This window comes from Palaemon carinicauda, chromosome 22 (genome assembly GCF_036898095.1).
Source record: "Palaemon carinicauda isolate YSFRI2023 chromosome 22, ASM3689809v2, whole genome shotgun sequence".
In the NCBI taxonomy this organism is placed as follows: domain Eukaryota; kingdom Metazoa; phylum Arthropoda; class Malacostraca; order Decapoda; family Palaemonidae; genus Palaemon; species Palaemon carinicauda.
In genome coordinates, this window is record NC_090746.1 from 109,003,521 (window position 1) to 109,022,753 (window position 19,233).

Here is a 19,233-nt window from a genome sequence, read left to right on the forward strand (position 1 = left end):
TAGAGTGGATATGAATGTGTTGAGGTGGTTTGGCCATGTTGAGAGAATGGAAAATGGATGTCTGCTAAAGAAGGTGATGAATGCAAGAGTTGATGGGAGAAGTACTAGAGGAAGGCCAAGGTTTGGGTGGATGGTTGGAGAGAAGGAAGCTCTGGGTGATAGGAGGATAGATGTGAGCGAGGCAAGAGAGCGTGCTAGAAATTGGAATGAATGGCGAGCGATTGTGACGCAGTTCCGGTAGCAGCAGTAGGGGATTCAGCATTATGAAGCTTCATCTGTGGTGGATAATGTGGGAGGGTGGGCTGTGACACCCTAGCAGTACCAGCTGAACTCAGTTGAGTCCCTTGTTAGGCTGGGAGGAACGTAGAGAGTAGAGGTCCCCTTTTTGTTTTTGTTTCTTTGTTGATGTCGGCTACCCTCAAAAATTGGGGGAAGTGCCATGGTATATGTATGTATGTATGTATATATATAAGTACTGTATAAGAAAATTAAGTTAAAAGACAAAAATTAATGGCAGTCCAAAATAGGCGAGGGGGAGAGAGGAAACAACCACTCTCGGTCCGAGCCAAAAGTAAAGTGACTAAATCACAGGTGTATGAACGGGAGTGGTAGCAAGCTACCCATCCCTACCCCTGCTAACTAGCGGTGTGGGTAGTTAACCCTCGCTAAATTTTAATAGCTCGTCATTTCAGCTCCGCCGAAAGTATAACCCCTAATAAATAGCGTGGTTTGTATTCCAGTTACGGAACAAACACTCCTTATTCTTCAATTTCATTCAAGAGTTACCCAATAAACCATAATTTCCTGATTAAAACATTCTACCTTAAACCACAGAGGATACCTGGTCAAACACACACTACTGTATTCATAAAATATTCATAATATAAAAAAAAAGTTGTGTAAATTCTAAGAAAAATATTGTAGGATTTACTGACACTAAGAGTTCCAGGTGTAAAATATTACTATGAATACAGGAGTATAGTGCTGAGTAAATCAATAATTAGTGTTGCTTTCACTCTCCTAAAACCAAAAATCTGACCTACAACTTTCTAAATTTATCAAGCAAATGTATCATTCTCATAATTGAAATGACAAACTAAAATTTCCTTAATTATTGTATGGATTCTGCTCCATAAACTAACTCCAGTTAGCCTATTCAATTTATCCAAGTGTATTTACTGGTTAACCTTCAATCAATGAATCAGCTTGTTCTACCTACCTTGACCACTTTATTTATCATACCTTAAACTATGGAAACTTATCTCAAACAATCTGACTAACTAACCTAGTCTAGATTAGTTCATAGATCTTATCCAATGTTATTGTTTTTGACTTGCTGGTTATACTTCATTCATGGACTAACTTACCCAACAGTATAAAACTGACAACCTGGTGTGGCCGAAGTCACGTCTTTAATGTTAAAAAACTAAGAACAATGTTTTTTTTTGCTAATGATTAACCAATGTTATCTTAAATCAATAATAAATCTAACCAACCTTATTCATTAATTATATAAACCTACTTTTATCAACCATTGGCTGCCTTATCGTGCTTTTGTCCCTTGCTGATTATTCATTTCATAATCTAAATTACTAATCATACTTTACATCTACTAACAAATTAAATCCCCTCTCATGTATATTATTTCCTGAGAGATATCAAAGAGGAGGAGTTGGGGGAGTGACTGCTCCCCACACTCAAGTTTTGGGGTGTCTGAATGCGAGTGGATGTAGTACAATAAGTGTAGAAGTTATGAGATTGGAAGTTTGTTTTGGAATAGAAGGATGGGTGAACTGGCCCTGTGCAAGACAAAGATAAAGGGTTATTGTTGCTGTTGGAGCCCCTGGGCTTATATTATCCAGCTTTTCCAACTAGGGTTGTAGCTTAGCAAGTAATAATCATAATCATAATCATAATAATAATAATAATAATAATAATAATAATAATAAAGGGTGAAGTGATGTTTGGTGAAGTAATAAGTAGTGTCTGGGATTGAAAAGGGAAGAGCAAGAGAGGGTGTGGCTTTATTGCAGAGTGAATGGTGAGTGAATGGTGAGTGAATGGATGACAGGTACAGTACTGTAGTGAATGGTAGACAGGCCAAAAAGAAGGGAGCGTACCAACAGTTACAATCGGAAATATCGCCAGGACATTCTTGTAACTATATCCTCAAAGATGCTAACCATCCTGAGAATAACATAAGAGGAGAGAAAGGCATCGTTGGCGACTCCATCTACCAGAGAGAGAGACTAACCATCTCGCTGGTAGTGTTAGGTGAAAGGGGAACTACACATAGACAAGGGTTGCAAACATCGAACTACCTGTCGTCTCACAGAAAAAGCTTTGTCAAATAGAGGGGGGACAGGTAGAAGGTGACTCGTGTGCATGGAGTAAGCGCTTAGACTGATCGAATCTCCCGGTGTTAAGTGACATGGAGTTGTGACAAACAACAGTCAAGGTCACCAACACTGACCGAGAACATCTGCCACCTAACTCCCAGAGGAGCTATTGCCAAGCGATGAAGAAGGCAGGCAGCAATTTGCTTGACAACAATAGAGACTGGTTAAAACCCAAAGTTGTCAGCACAGACAATGAACTACCGTGTCATCAGACTCAATAAGGCACGGTCGCCAAAAGAAAGAGAGCATGGGAAGGGGACATCTGATTCCATTGGAATGAGTATGCGAACCAATCCATTGTTTCAGTGTTGGAAGACATGCAGGAATGCCACCCGTGACTCAAGTTGCCAACACCAACCACAGACTACCTGTCATTTGATTCATTAAGGCACTGTGTTCAACAGCCAAGAGGAGAGAGCGTACCAACAGTGTTAGGATCTGAACGGTTGCCAGGATATACCTGTAACTAAATCCTCAAGGGCGCCGAACAAAGAGGCACTAAAAGATGCCAAACCACTGCTCATAATGTCATAATAAGCAGAGGGAAAAGGCATAGTTGGTAACTCAGTTTCCTGAAGAAAGACAAATTAGCTGGTTCAGTGTCAGACAAAAATGGGGGAAATATCACACCAACAGGCAGACTATCTATCACCTTACAGAAGAAGGCGCAGTCGGCAAGAAAGCACTGTCAGCAAGAAGCCACCTCCAACACTTTATGACAGGAACGTTCCTCATGAGAACCACCGTCGTAGCCCTGAGTCTAAGGCTGAGGGCTCCTGGACAAAATTTCTCTCTTAAAGATTTAAATCACATTCTAGATAAAAAGTCACAAGAGCCAACAAAGAGACTAAAAAGCGAAAAGGGTGATTAGGAACTTTGGCTACTCAATGTAAGAGAACGAGAGTTTCTCATTGGACAAGTAATCAATCCTTCTCTACTTACTTTGCTTAAAAAGGCTGTTTTCCTGGTCCTATCACTCATGGAAACTCTGTGTCTTGCTAGACCTAAAGATCTGTTTGTCACATACAGTCTTAAGTAAAGAGAATTGAGGCAGAATATTCCACACTATATCAATCCATGTATTGAAGCACTTAGAAAAGAAGAAAAGCTTCAGTTTCTTCTTGAAACCCTTCGGATGTCTAGCACGAGTTTGTTGCAAGACTTGGAGCTCCATATTTGAAAGCTCTAGAACATAAAGTGGATGAGACATCTTGGTTTATATTCTAAACATTGTGTAACTATTCTCGTGTCAACACGATTGTTGATTGCACGGTAGATAGCAATTCTCTTTGATATTCCAATACGAGTCCTATGATGCAATGGTTGGAATTCCAAGAAATCTCGTCTAACCACAGAAGCCCAATTTAATCAGCAAGGAATCTCTAATTAAAGCAGTGATAAAAAGCACCAGTGGAAACGTTCCAGAAATGCTGCACCTAAGCTGCGTGGAAACATTCCAAGGCTACTCCCATCAGGAAGTAGATTCAACGTTTGAGACCAAGAGAAAGAACAGAAAACCAAAAGATAATCAGTTCTTCATCTTCAATGAAGGGCTGGCAAACCCTATTTCTTCTGATGGAAGAGAAAAGAATAAAAGGTTGAGATACTACTGCCAGAGAGTTATGGGGTCCTTTGACTGGCCAGACAATACTACATTGGATCCTTCTCTATGGTTACAGTTCATTTTCCTTTTCCCTACACATACACTGAATAGTCTGGCCTATTCTTTACACATTCTCCTCTGCCCTCATACACCGTATAACACTGAGATTACCAAACAATTCTTCTTCACCCAAGGGGTTAACTACTGCACTGTAATAGTTCGGTGGCCACTTTCTTCTTGGTAAGGTAGAAGAGACTCTTTAGCTATAGTAAGCAGCTCTTCTAGGAGAAAGACACCCCAAAATCAAACTAATGTTCTCTAGACTTGGGTAGTGCCATAGCCTCTGTACCATGGTCTTCCACTGTCTTGGGTTAGACTTCTCTTGCTTGAAGGTACACTCGGGCACACTATTCTATCTTATTTCTCTTCTTCCTATTATTTTAATAATAATAATAATAATAATAATAATAATAATAATAATAATATGATATTTTAATTATAAAATACATTTTTGAATATACTTACCCTGTGAATATATAATAGCTGCAACTCTGTTGCTCGACACACAAAAAACAGTAAAAACTCGCCAGCGATCACTATACAGGTTGCGGGTGTGCCCACCAGCGCCAACTGTCGGCCAGATACCATACTCGATGTAAACAAAGACTCAATTTCTTCTCATCCCACTGCGTCTCTATTGGGGAGGAAGGGAGGGTCGTTTAATTTATATATTCACCGGGTAAGTATATTCAAAAATTTATTTTATAATTAAAATATCATTTTTAAATATTTAACTTAGCCGGTGAATATATAATAGCTGATTCACACCCAAGGAGGTGGGTAGAGACCAGTTAAATATGTTTACATCGTACAAGCTAAGAGTTTTTATTTCATTTTGAAAGTTATCAATATAACAAAAACAAAATAAATAGGTACCTGGTAAGGAAGTCGACTTAGACGATTACTCTGCCTTGTAAGTACGTCTTCCTTACGGAGCCTCGCGATCCTCTTAGGATGCTGACAGACCCCTAGGAGCTGAAGTATCAAGGGCTGCAACCCATACAACAGGACCTCATCAAACCCCTAATCTGGGCGCTCTCAAGAAATGACTTTGACCACCCGCCAAATCAACCAGGATGCGAAAGGCTTCTTAGCCTTCCGGACAACCCATAAAAACAACATTAAAAACATTTCAAGAGACAGATTAAAAGGATATGGAATTAGGGAATTGTAGTGGTTGAGCCCTCACCCACTACTGCACTCGCTGCTACGAATGGTCCCAGTGTGTAGCAGTTCTCGTAAAGAGACTGGACATCTTTCAAGTAAAATAACGCGAACACTGACTTGCTACTCCAATAGGTTGCGTCCATTATACTTTGCAGAGATCTATTTTGCTTAAAGGCCACGGAAGTTGCTACAGCTCTAACTTCGTGCGTCTTAACCTTAAGCAAAGATCGGTCTTCCTCACTCAGATGTGAATGAGCTTCTCGTATTAACAATCTGATAAAGTATGACAAAGCATTCTTTGACATAGGCAAGGATGGTTTCTTAACTGAACACCATAAAGCTTCAGATTGGCCTCGTAAAGGTTTAGTACGATCTAAATAGAACTTAAGAGCTCTAACAGGGCATAAGACTCTTTCTAGTTCATTGCCTACGATCTCCGATAAGCTGGGAATATCGAAAGATTTAGGCCAAGGCCGAGAAGGTAGCTCATTTTTGGCTAGAAAACCAAGTTGCAGCGAACAAGTAGCTTTTTCCGACGAAAATCCGATGTTCTTGCTGAAGGCATGAATCTCACTGACTCTTTTAGCCGAGGCTAAGCACACCAGGAAAAGAGTCTTAAGAGTAAGATTTTTCAGGGAGGCTGACTGTAAAGGCTCAAACCTGTCTGACATGAGGAATCTTAGTACCACGTCTAAATTCCACCCAGGAGTAGCCAAATGACGCTCCTTAGTGGTCTCAAAAGACTTAAGGAGGTCTTGCAGATCTTTATTGTTGGAAAAATCTAAGCCTCTATGCCGGAAGACCGATGCCAACATGCTTCTGTAGCCCTTGATAGTGGGAGCTGAAAGGGATCGTCCTTTTCTCAGGTACAAGAGAAAATCAGCTATTTGGGCTACAGAGGTACTGGTTGAGGATACAGAAACTGACTTGCACCAGTCTCGGAAGACTTCCCACTTCGATTGGTAGACTCTAATGGTAGACGCTCTCCTTGCTCTAGCAATCGCACTGGCTGCCTCCTTCGAAAAGCCTCTAGCTCTCGAGAGTCTTTCGATAGTCTGAAGGCAGTCAGACGAAGAGCGTGGAGGCTTTGGTGTACCTTCTTTACGTGTGGCTGACGTAGAAGGTCTACTCTTAGAGGAAGACTTCTGGGAACGTCTACTAACCATCGAAGTACCTCGGTGAACCATTCTCTCGCGGGCCAGAGGGGAGCAACTAACGTCAACCTTGTCCCTTCGTGAGAGGCGAACTTCTGCAGTACCTTGTTGACAATCTTGAATGGTGGGAATGCGTAGAGATCCAGATGTGACCAATCTAGGAGGAAGGCATCTATATGTATTGCTGCTGGGTCTGGGACTGGAGAGCAATAGATTGGAAGCCTCTTGGTCAGCGAGGTTGCAAAGAGATCTATGGTGGGTTGACCCCAAGTGGCCCAAAGTCTCTTGAACACATCCTTGTGGAGGGTCCATTCTGTTGGAATTACTTGCCCTTTCCGACTGAGACAATCTGCTAGGACGTTCAAGTCGCCCTGGATGAACCTCGTTACTAGGGAGATGCCTCGACCTTTTGACCAGATGAGCAGGTCCCTTGCGATCTCGTACAATGTCAGTGAGTGGGTACCTCCTTGTTTGGAGATGTACGCCAAGGCCGTGGTGTTGTCCGAGTTTACTTCCACCACTTTGCCTCGAAGGAGATACTCGAAGCTTTTCAAGGCCAGATGAACTGCCAACAGCTCCTTGCAGTTGATATGCATGCTCCTCTGACTCGAGTTCCACAGACCTGAGCATTCCCGACCGTCCAGCGTCGCGCCCCAGCCCAAGTCCGATGCGTCCGAGAAGAGAACGTGGTTGGGTATCTGAACAGCCAGGAGAAGACCCTCTCTTAGGTTGATATTGTCCTTCCACCAAGTCAGACAAGACTTCATCTTTCCGGAAATCGGGATCGAGACCGCCTCTAGCGTCTTGTCCTTTTTCCAGTGAAAAGCCAGATGGAATTGGAGAGGACGGAGGTGTAGTCTTCCTAGAGATACAAATTGCTCCAGGGATGACAGCGTCCCTACCAGACTCATCCACAGCCTGACTGAGCAGCGTTCTTTCTTCAGCATCTTCTGGATGGAGAGCAGGGCTTGATCTATTCTGGGGGCCGACGGAAAAGCCCGAAAAGCTTGACTGTGAATCTCCATCCCTAAATACAGAATAGTTTGGGATGGGACCAGCTGCGACTTTTCCAAATTGACTAGGAGTCCCAATTCCTTGGTCAGATCTAGAGTCCACTTGAGATCATTCAGACAGCGACGACTGGAAGAGGCTCTGAGAAGCCAGTCGTCCAAATAAAGGGAGGCTCGGATGTCCGATAAGTGGAGGAATTTGGCCACATTCCTCATCAGCCTCGTAAATACGAGAGGAGCTGTGCTTAGGCCAAAGCACAGGGCCCGAAACTGGTAAACCACATCTTCGAAGACGAATCTCAGAAAAGGTTGGGAGTCTGAGTGAATGGGGATGTGGAAGTAGGCGTCCCTTAGGTCTAGCGAGACCATCCAGTCTTCCTTTCTGACCGCTGCTAAGACTGACTTTGTGGTCTCCATGGAAAACTTCGTCTTTATGACAAAGACATTCAGAGCACTGACGTCTACCACCGGTCTCCAACCTCCTGTCTTCTTTGATACTAGGAAGAGACGGTTGTAAAACCCCGGTGATTGAAGGTCCGAGACTTTGACCACCGCTCCCTTCTCTAGCAAAAGAGACACTTCCAGTTTCAGGGCTTGTCTCTTTTCTTCCTCTCTGTACCTGGGAGAGAGATCGATGGGGGACGTCGCTAGAGGGGGTTTGCGTACAAAAGGGATTTTGTACCCATCTCTGAGTAACCTCACAGATTGTTGATCTGCGCCTCTCTTCTCCCAGGCTTGCCAGAAGTTCTTGAGTCTGGCTCCTACTGCTGTCTGAAGTTGCGGGCAGTCAGACTCTGCCCTTAGAGGACTTGGATCCTTTCCTCTTCCCTCGCTTCCCTTCGGCACGAGCACCTCCCCTGTTGGAGGCTCTGCCACGAAAGGGCGGAATAAAGCGAGACGCTGGAGTGTCTATCCTCGGTCTAGCAGACAAAGTAGGCAAAGGGGGAGCTTTGCGAGCCGAGGACGCAACTAGATCGTGGGTGTCCTTCTGAACTAAAGACAAGGCCATTTCCTTAACCAAGACTTCAGGAAACAGGCACTTGGAAAGGGGAGCAAAGAGTAGCTCAGATCTTTGGCATGGCGTCACTCCAGCAGACAGGAAAGAACATAGAGACTCTCGCTTCTTCAGGACTCCGGACGTGAATGAGGCGGCAAGCTCGTTGGAACCATCACGGACGGCCTTGTCCATGCAGGACATAATGAGCAAGGAAACATCCTTATCTGCAGAAGAGATTTTCCTGCTCAGGGCTCCTAAGCACCAGTCTAGGAAGTTAAAGACTTCGAAAGCCCTAAATATACCTTTAAGAAGGTGGTCCAGGTCCGATGGTGACCAACAAATCTTCGAGCGTCTCATGGCAAGGCGGCGGGGAGAGTCTACAAGACTTGAGAAGTCGCCCTGGGCAGAGGCAGGAACTCCCAAGCCGAGAACTTCTCCCGTGGCATACCAGACGCTCGATCTAGACGAGAGTTTAGATGGGGGAAAGGCAAATGCTGTCTTTCCTAAACTCTTCTTGGTTTCTAACCAATCTCCCAACAGCCGCAAAGCTCTCTTGGATGAGCGAGAGAGAACGAGTTTAGTAAAGGCAGGTACGGTAGCAGGCACGCCTAATACAAACTCTGACGGCGGCGAACGCGGAGCCACAGAAACAAAGTGGTCAGGGAACAACTCCTTAAATACAGCCATGACTTTTCTAAAGTCCAAGGATGGTTGAGTTGCCTTAGGCTCATAAAGTTCTGAAGGTTGATCCTCTAGTGGTTCAGCAACGTCCTCATCTGATAGTTCCTCATCCGATAACTGATGAGGAAACGGCAAAGGAGTGGGCAACGTTTGACTTGCCGAGTCCGGTCGCACTGGTGCATGCGCGACGGAGCCGGACGCAGCGTCATGGAACTGCTGCACAGTCTGGGAACTGTCAACAACCATGGGTGCGCGAGGACGCACAGCGTCCACCCGAGACTGTTTAGACCGTCTGGGTTGTGCAGTCAACACCATACCGGGTTGCGGAGGTTGACGCACCGATTCAAAACAAGTCACCTCTGATGGTTGATGAACGTCCTGAACGTCAACAACCACCTCCGTGCGTCGCCTAACGTCAACGTGCGGCTGGCAACCCACACTGGGTCGCATCGGTGGAGGTACAACCCCAACTGGTAGACGCGAGAAAGCTACCTCAGCGTCAACAGGACGCACAACTGACCGCTTGGATGGTTGTTGGCGAGAAGGTTCAGCAGCAACCTTCTCCGCATTGAAGTCCTCCATCAAGGACGCAAGCTTTGACTGCATGTCCTGCAGCAACACCCATTTAGGGTCTACGGCAGCAGGTGCGGCAACAGACGGGGTGAGCGACTGAGGCGGCACAGCTTTGCCTCTCTTAGGCGGCGAGCAATCATCAGATGACGGCAACGAGTCCGAACTGACCCAGTGGCTACAACCGGGACGTTGGACTTGTCCTGAAGGGACCGACTTACGCTTCAAAGGTCGGGAGACCTTGGTCCAAGGTTTCTTACGAGAAACACCTTCGGACGACGAGGAAAAAAAAGGTCTCTCTCGTCTTACGTTGGTAGGGGCGATCTTGGGGAGATACGCCTGATACCATAGAGGGAACGTCTGTTCGCTGATCAAGGCCTCTCGAACCCATGAGTCGTACGACATTGCTTCTCCCCTGGGCTTGGGAGCTTGCAAGAGGTCCCGGACTAGGAGGACGACAGGCACGAACAGACGAACCCTCAAGCGCAACACTGTTCACAACACTTTGAGAAACACTAGGCACTTTAACACTTTCCGCCGTGGTACTTTGGCACTTTAGTTCCTTTACGTCTGTCATGAGTTGATTGCGGTCACTTGCAAGGGCCTCAACTCTCTCCCCCAAGGCATGGATAGCACGCATCATGTCTGCCATCGATGGTTCCTGAGTGCTAGGAGGGGGGTTAGGAACAACCACTACAGGGGAAGGATTAGGTTCAGGGGCATGTGGAGAGGAAAAATCTACCGACCTAGAAGAACTTCTCCTTACCCTATCTCTCTCTAGTCTGCGTGTATACTTCTCAAATTCGATAAAATCGAATTCCGAAAGGCCCACGCATTCCTCACACCGATCTTCCAATTGACAGGTTTTACCCCGACAATTGGAACAAACAGTGTGAGGGTCGAGAGAAGCCTTTGGAAGACGCCTATGACAGTCCCTAGCATTACATTTTCTGAACTTGGGAACTTGTGAAAGGTCAGCCATTTTGAATTGGTCAAGGGAAAATTCCAAAAAACTATCTAAGTCATCAACAATTAATCCGATCCAAAAAAGAGTTCAAGGATTTATTTGAAGAAAAACACCTGTACTGCGAAAGCTCAAACCAAATTAAAGTACTTCACCAAATATGATGGGAAAAACTCCAGGTTTCAACAGCGAGTAAAGTACGTCTTGTCGACACGTCGACAGAGAAGAAATTGAGTCTTTGTTTACATCGAGTATGGTATCTGGCCGACAGTTGGCGCTGGTGGGCACACCCGCAACCTGTATAGCGATCGCTGGCGAGTTTTTACTGTTTTTTGTCTGTCAAGCAACAGAGTTGCAGCTATTATATATTCACCGGCTAAGTTAAATATTTAAAAAATAATAATAATAATGAAAACTCCTATCTAATGGTCTAAAGACTTTGTGATTAAACAAAAGAAAACAGTCCTGTTTTCTTCCCCTCAGTCACCATCAGCTGACTTACTATCTTCTGAACAGATAAATTCAATCACAAACAAAAGCCCATAAAAAAGACTGCAACAGCTTTTCAAGAAAACAAAATGCAAAAGAAAAATAGATAAAAAAAGTAAAGAAAGACAATACACACAATCCCAATGTAGGATTGAACTCCTGCCATGCTAATGCTATCGTTGTCAGAGTACCAGGGAGAGGCTACATTTCAATGTTTCTTACCATGGGAATGCATGTGCTTCACACAAGCACATTTGAATTCTTGTTTTCTCTAAACTGAGCTGAATACACGATTGTAATCGTGTATCCATGAAAGAGAAAAATACAAATCTAAAGCAAAATATATTCTCCCCAAACAACTGAATTCTGAATCTCCGAGCCAAGTCATCCAAAACGTTTCGGGAATCCTAACAAGCAAACTTGGGATTTGGTGTAATCTTACACACACACACACACACACACACACACACACACACACAAAGAGAGAGAGAGAGAGAGAGAGAGAGAGAGAGAGAGAGAGAGAGAGAGAGAGAGAGAGAGAGAGAGAGAGAGAGAGAGAGAGAGAGAGAAATACAGTAAGATAATGTATACAGTACCAACAGATAAAATTTAAAGAGAAATAATAAAATACATAATGGAAAATTAAAAATAAAGCTTTTAGATTGACTCTTCAACAAATTCTGACCAGAAAAGCTCTACAGAAAGTTTCGAACCTTGCAGAGAACAAGAGTGCCAGCCAATGGGGGTCTTCCCTCCCTTTATAGGGTTCCTTGATACCTCACCCAAGTTGTTCACCTTCATGATCAGAGCTAAGGTCTTGACAGAGATGGACTTCATCTCCAGGTAGATGAGCCCGCCTTCAATGGTGAATCCTCATCCACATATGAATGATGTGAGTGAGTCGTGAGTGCCTAAACTTTAGAGTGCTCTGAGTGTTCAGCCTCTTTAGAGCACATTGTAATAGAAGAAGGAATGTGCACAGGAGAATGTACTTTAGCAGAAGGGCATACGTGCCTTGGAAAGGACACCATGTTAGATTACGAGCACACAAAAGTGAAGTTTGCTCACTCACCAGGGAGTGCTTAGTTAGGGCCCAGAGAAAAACATGCCATAGAGGATGCGTGGGTAATAAGTGCACGTGATCAGCACAGGCAATGGTCTCAAAAAAAAAAAAAAAAAAAAAAAAAAAGAGGCAAGTGTGACAAGCGCAAAATACAGGAATGCGATGGACAAACTCGATGAGTGTGTCATATAAATGGGCACGCTCTGGCCAGGGTGTACGGACATGCAAAGAGATGGATAAGCATACAATGTCTCACATAATGCTCCAAAGAATATGGTAATGTAATGACCCTCAATTAACTTGCCATCACAGGTACCACTTCGGCGTGCATCTGTTGTTTCACTTCTGCAGGGATCTTCAAATCCACAGCAGAGGGCAATGTTGATTATATTACACTAGTCAGAGGAGTCCAAGGTCACATCCTCTTCTTCCTCGAAGTGGTTGTAAGTGTTTCCATCGTCTGAGCCACTGGGACTACAGATAAGGAAGATGGGTCCAAATTAGGAATTTCCTCAACCCATGTGGCAAGTGAGGAAGATACTGGCATCATTTCATGCTTTAAAGAGATGCCCTCCATGCCAGAGAAGGCCAGTGTTTCCTTAAGGCAATTTCCTTAGCATTGTTACCAACTCAAGTCTGAGGTTCATTATCAGGCATAGAGTGGGGAATAGCTGCCTCTTCTGGGTAACCAGCTACCACTATCTTTCTCATAAGCCACCCATGAAGGAGATCGAAATTGTCATCCATCTTTGTCACCACCCCAGAGGAGGGAGATGGAGAAGGATTAAAAGTTCGGGTACCGGAAGAAGAAAGAAGAACGCCCGCGAGAACTCATTGCAGGGGTAAGACTACGAACAAATACGTCCCATGCCAGAGGCGTACAAATAATTGGGATCCACATGGCTCCTACTTAAGAAGGTTCTGCACTTATGTTCAACAACCCCAAGGGTAAAATCGCATCTCCAAACGTGGTAAAAACGGAGACACCGAGTTTATGTGTACGACCTGGCGGCTTTAGCTAAAGTGGCTTTTTGGTGAGCTGGCAAGGGGGCCAGGACCTCCCTGCCATATACCAGTTACTACTGATACCTTATTATAAACTTTAACAACAGAATTCCAGCCAAGCAGAAATCACACTCCTATTAAGGACGAGAATTCGTATTTGTGAAGAACAAACATTGAATATCCAATACTATCCTGATCTATTGGTAATTTAATCCAAGTTTAATTCATTAGTAAGCCAATACTACTTTAACCTTCTAACAGGAGCACCTAAAACCTTCAACTCCCATCATTGGGTAAAATCTAAAATGGGTTCAACTAACAATTGTCATTGCAGTATAGAAAGAAGACAACCATACTGTAATTCTGCATTGAATAAGTAATTATGAATCAAATTATAATTTAAATTAAATATTAGACTCAATCCAAAAACTTGCCTATCCTAATGCAACCCATTGGTAATCTATAATCATCATAATCCATAAAAGGACTAAACCAATTTCAATTTATTTATAAGTCAATTCGACCTCAATTTTATACCATTCAAATCTAACAAACAACGCTCTTTATCAACGTTACCTTTAAAATGTTAGCTAAAGCAGCTGGCTGGTTTTAATAGATTCAATGTTCTCAAAGAAGAGCAGCAAAATTAGAAACCAATTTTCAGTCTCCCATAGCTCAAGATGCACCTGAGATAAAAAGAAGAACATTTGTAAAATTATTTTCAAAATTCTTCCATAATTTTTTAATAATCATACAACAGAATTGACCATGACGTTCTTACTTTTATAATTATCTAAAAGAACTTTTCAAAAAGCAATGTTACCTTTTTCATATGTATTAATGAATTGACTATCAAAAGTTTTAAGTTTCACAAATATCTGAATAATGTTATTTTCATTAGTAAAATAAATTTTTGAATATACTTACCCGATAATCATGTAGCTGTCAACTCCGTTGCCCGACAGAATTCTACGGAAGGGATACGCCAGCTATCACTATACTAGAAGGGGGTGTACTCACAAGCGCCACCTGTGGCCAGGTACTACAGTACTTGTTGTTGACGCCACCTCACTTTTTCCTCGGTCCACTGGTTCTCTATGGGGAGGAAGGGTGGGTCAATTAAATCATGATTATCGGGTAAGTATATTCAAAAATTTATTTTACTAATGAAAATAACATTTTTCAATATTAAACTTACCCGATAATCATGTAGCTGATTCACACCCAGGGGGGTGGGTGAAAAACCAGTGTACAAGACTAAAGGATAGCTAAGTATCCCGTATTTCATATAATCAGTTATCCACAATAACAATGAAATAATAAGTACCTGGTAAGGAATTCGACTTGAACCGTTACTCTGCCTTTAATAAGATCGTCTTCCTTACTGAGCGCAGCGTTCCTCTTGGAAGGCTGAATCAACTCAAAGGTGCTAAAGTATACAGGGCTGCAACCCATACTAAAGGACCTCATCACAACCTTTAACCTCGGCGCTTCTCAAGAAAGAATTGACCACCCGCCAAATCAACAAGGATGTGGAAGGCTTCTTAGCCGACCGTACAACCCATAAAAAGTATTCAAGAGAAAGGTTAAAAGGTTATGGGATTATGGGAATGTAGTGGCTGAGCCCTCGCCTACTACTGCATTCGTTGCTACGAATGGTCCCAGGGTGTAGCAGTACTCGTAAAGAGACTGGACATCTTTGAGATAGAATGATGCGAACACTGACTTGCTTCTCCAATAGGTTGCATCCATAACACTCTGCAGAGAATGGCTCTGTTTGAAGGCCACTGAAGTAGCCACAGCTCCCACTTCATGTGTCCTTACCTTCAGCAAAGCAAGGTCTTCTTCCTTCAGATGAGAATGTGTTTCTCTAATCAGAAGCCTGAATAGTAAGAAACTGAGTTCTTAGAACTTGGAAAAGAAGGTTTCTTGATAGCACACTATAAGGCTTCTGATTGTCCTTGTAAAGGTTAAGACCTTTTTAGATAGTACCTAAGAGCTCTAACTGGGCAAAGTACTCTCTTCAGTTCATTCCCCACCAAGTTGGACAGGCTTGGGATCTCGAACGACTTAGGCCAAGGACGTGAAGGAAGCTCGTTTAGCAAAAACCGAGCTGCAAGGAACATGTAGCCGTTTCAGATGTGAAAACAATGATCCTGCTGAAGGCGTGGATCTCACTTACTCTTTTAGCTGTTGTCAAGCACACGAGGAAAAGAGTTTTTAATGTGAGGTCCTAAAAAGAGGCTGATTGGAGAGGTTCAAATCTTGATGACATAAGGAACCTTAGGACCACGTCTAGATTCCAGCCTGGAGTGGACAACCGACGTTCCTTTGAGGTCTCAAAAGACCTAGGGAGGTCCTGTAGATCTTTGTTGGTGGAAAGATCCAAGCCTCTGTGGCGGAAAACCGCTGCCAACATACTTCTGTAACCCTTGATCGTAGGAGCTGAAAGGGATCTTACTTTCCTTAGATATAACAGGAAGTCAGCAATCTGGGTTACAGTGGTACTGGTTGAGGAAACTGCATTGGTCTTGTACCAGCTACGGAAGACTTCCCCTTGAGACTGATAGATTCTGAGAGTGGATGTTCTCCTTGCTTTGGCAATCGCTCTGGCTGCCTTCTTCGAAAAGCCCCTAGCTCTTGAGAGTCTTTCGAAAGTCTGAAGGCAGTCAGACGAAGAGCGTGGAGGATTGGGTGTACCTTCTTTACGTGAGGTAGACTTAGAAGGTTCACTCCTAGAGGAAGAGTCCTGGGAATGTCGACCAGCCATTGCAGTACCTCTAAGAACCATTCTCTCGCGGGCCAGAGCGGAGCCAACCAACGTCAGCCGTGTCCCTTTGTGAGAGGAGAACTTCTGAAGTACCCTGTTGACAATCTTGAACGGCGGGAATGCATACAGGTCGAGATGGAACCAATCCAGCAGAAAAGCATCCACGTGAACTGCTGCTGGGTCTGGAATCGGAGAACAATACAACAGGAGTCTCTAGGTTATCGAGGTAGCGAACAGATCTATGGTTGGCTGACCCCACAGGGCCCAAAGTCTGCTGCAAACATTCTCGAGAAGGGTCCACTCTGTGGGGATGACCTGACCCTTCCGGCTGAGGTGATCTGCCATGACATTCATACCGCCCTGAATGAACCTCGTTACCAGTTAGCTTTCGATCTTTAGACCAGATGAGTAGGTCCCTTGCGATCTAGAACAACTTCCACGAAAGAGTCCCTCCCTGCTTGAAGATGTAAGCCAGGGCTGTGGTGTTGTCAGAGTCCACCTCCACCACTTTGTTAAGCTGGAGGGACTTGAAGTTTATCAAGGCCAGAATAACCGCCAACAACTCCTTGCAATTGATGTGAAGTGTCCTTTGCTCCTGATTCCATGTTCCCGAGCATTCTTGTCCGTCCAAAGTCGCACCCCAGCCCGTGTCTGATGCGTCCGAGAGGAGACGGCGGTCGTGTTTCTGAACAGCCAAAGGTAGACTTCCTTGAGAAGAAAGCTGTTCTTACACCACGCGAGAGAAGACCTCCTCTCTTCGGAAACAGGAACTGAGACCGTCTCTAGCGTCATGTCCTTTATCCAGTGAGCAGCTAGATGATACTGAAGGGGGGGGAGGTGGAGTCTCCCTAACACGATGAACAGGGCCAGCGATGAAAGTGTCCCTGTTAGACTCATCCACTACCTGACTGAGCATCGGTTCCTTCTCAGCATGCTCTGGATGCATTCTAGGGCTTGGAAGATCCTTGGGGCCGACGGAAAAGCCCGAAAAGCTCGACTCTGAAGATCCATACCCAAGGAGACAATGGTCTGGGATGGGACGAGCTGAGACTCCTCAAAATTGACCAGGAGGCCCAGTTCCTTGGTCAGATCCATAGTCCATTTGAAAATCTCCAGACAGCGACGACTTGTGGGAGCTCTTAAAAGCCAGTCGTCTGACGGAGCCGGACACAAGATCATGGTACTGCTGCACAGTCTGTGAACTGTCAACCATGGGCAAGCGAGGAAGTACAGTGACAACCCGAATCTGTCTAGACTGTCTGGGTCGTACAGACAACTCCTTATCGGGTTGCTGAGGTTGCCGCACTGCGTCACAACAAGTCACTTCTGCTGGTTGTTGAACGTCTTCCCCGTGACACATTGACTCCGTAAACAAAAAATCCTCTAACAAGGACTAAGCTTGGACTGCATGTCTTGCAACACAGCTCAAGGTCTATGGGAGCAGGTGTGGTAACAGACGGGATTAGCGACTGAAGTGGAACCATTACCTTCCCTGGAAGCATGTTATGCTTAAATAAAAGTCCATAGGAGGCTACGCAGCTAAAGGCTCCCTCCAAATGACAGAGTCCTCAAGGGAATATCAGAAGGAGGGAGAAAAGAACTTTCTCATCTACAGGGACCATATCCTAGAAAAGCTAAGTTCTCTCAGTGAGGGTTTCACTGGTGCAAAAGCAGCAGACTAGAAGGCAACGTTATGAAACTGCTTGACAGTCTAGTGAGTTGGCAACAACCAAAGATGTGTGACTGAGAAGCATGCGGTAAGGTATGCAGAGCATGTTGTATGCAGAGTATGCTGTATGCAGAGCATGCTGTATGTAGAGCATGTTGTATGCAGAGCATGCTGAATGCAGAGCATGCTGTATGCAGAGCATGTTGTATGCAGAGCATGCTGAATGCAGAGCATGCTGTATGCAGAGCATGTTGTATGCAGAGCATGCTGTATGCAGAGCATGCTGTATGCAGAGCATGTTGTATGCTGAGCATGCTGTATGCAGAGCATGCTGTATGTAGAGCATGTTGTATGCAGAGCATGCTGAATGCAGAGCATGCTGTATGCAGAGCATGTTGTATGCAGAGCATGCTGTAAGCAGAGCATGCTGTATGTAGAGCATGCTGTAAGGTAAGCAGAGCGTGTGCATGGCGTTTAACATTTCTCAGAAATTCCATGACCAGTGCTAGAGTGCTTTATGCATGCTTGCATGGGGTTTTAATATCAACATAAAATTTACCTTACATTCATAATTCATGATTCATATTTTTGCCATATTTTGCGATATTGTTAAAAATATATTGCAAGGAATACAAATATATTTTTATAAGTAATACAAATAACCTCCATTATCATAATGTTTGAAAATGGAGGTAAGGTATGCTGAACAGCAGAGTCAGAACGGGCTGGAACAACAATAGTTGTGGTTTCCTCTTCAAGACTCTGTTGAGGGAACACCTGAGGCTCAGTCTGCAAAGGCTGATCAAAGGAAGTAGCAGAAGGTAGGCGCATGGGTGGAGGAGGCTGACTCCTGGCATGAGTGGCTGAACTCAAGGGTTGCGCTTGCTGAGTGGTTGGCGGATGCGCAGTAGCAAGTTCCTGAGGAACGAGTTGAGGTTCCTGCGGTGTGAGCTGAGAGTGAAAAGGTAGTGGCTGCGCAGAACGCAGTAAAAGTCTCGCAAGTTGAGGCTCCTGAGGCGCAAGGCTAAGGTGTTGAGGTGCTTGCCTTGAGGAGGGTTGAGCTCGCTGCAGCGAGAGCTGAGGAGACTGACTCATGGATGGGAGAGGTTGTTGTACCTCAAGCGAGTGTTGCCTCACTGGTGGAACAGCAAGTGGAAGCGGAGGAAGAGAGGTATATTAATTCCAAAAGCTAACTAAGCTAATATAGAAGTTTCCAGTATAGCGAATAGCTGCAAATTTTAGAGAAATACTTCACCAAACCGTGAACAATACTCCAAAATCATAAGCGTATCCAAGAACGTCTTGCCGGAAGCACGACAGAGGAAAAAGTGAGGTGGCGTCAACAACAAGTACTGTAGTACCTGGCCACAGGTGGCGCTTGTGAGTACACCCCCTTCTAGTATAGTGATAGCTGGCGTATCCCTCCCGTAGAATTCTGTCGGGCAACGGAGTTGACAGCTACATGATTATCGGGTAAGTTTAATATTGAAAATGATGAATTCGGAGATAATTTGTATTTTTCCCCAACTAATACAAACCTGTAGTTATTTATCTAGATATTCTTTTGGCGAAGTTGGAAGGTAGCCATTAGACTAAAAGTGTAAAGTGGCAACCCTGCCTAACTGCTTGAGC

The 19,233-nt window shown here is 44.4% G+C and overlaps 1 long non-coding RNA gene across 3 annotated transcripts in view; it reads right to left on the minus strand.

Moving 5' to 3' along the window:
* Positions 1–19,233, minus strand: part of LOC137616678 (uncharacterized) — a 279,052-nt gene that overhangs the window by 11,108 nt on the left and 248,711 nt on the right. For all 3 annotated transcript variants that reach the window (XR_011039479.1, XR_011039478.1, XR_011039476.1), the window contains one exon: positions 13,739–13,848. This is a non-coding gene — a long non-coding RNA (uncharacterized lncRNA). The remainder of the gene's footprint in view (positions 1–13,738; positions 13,849–19,233) is intronic.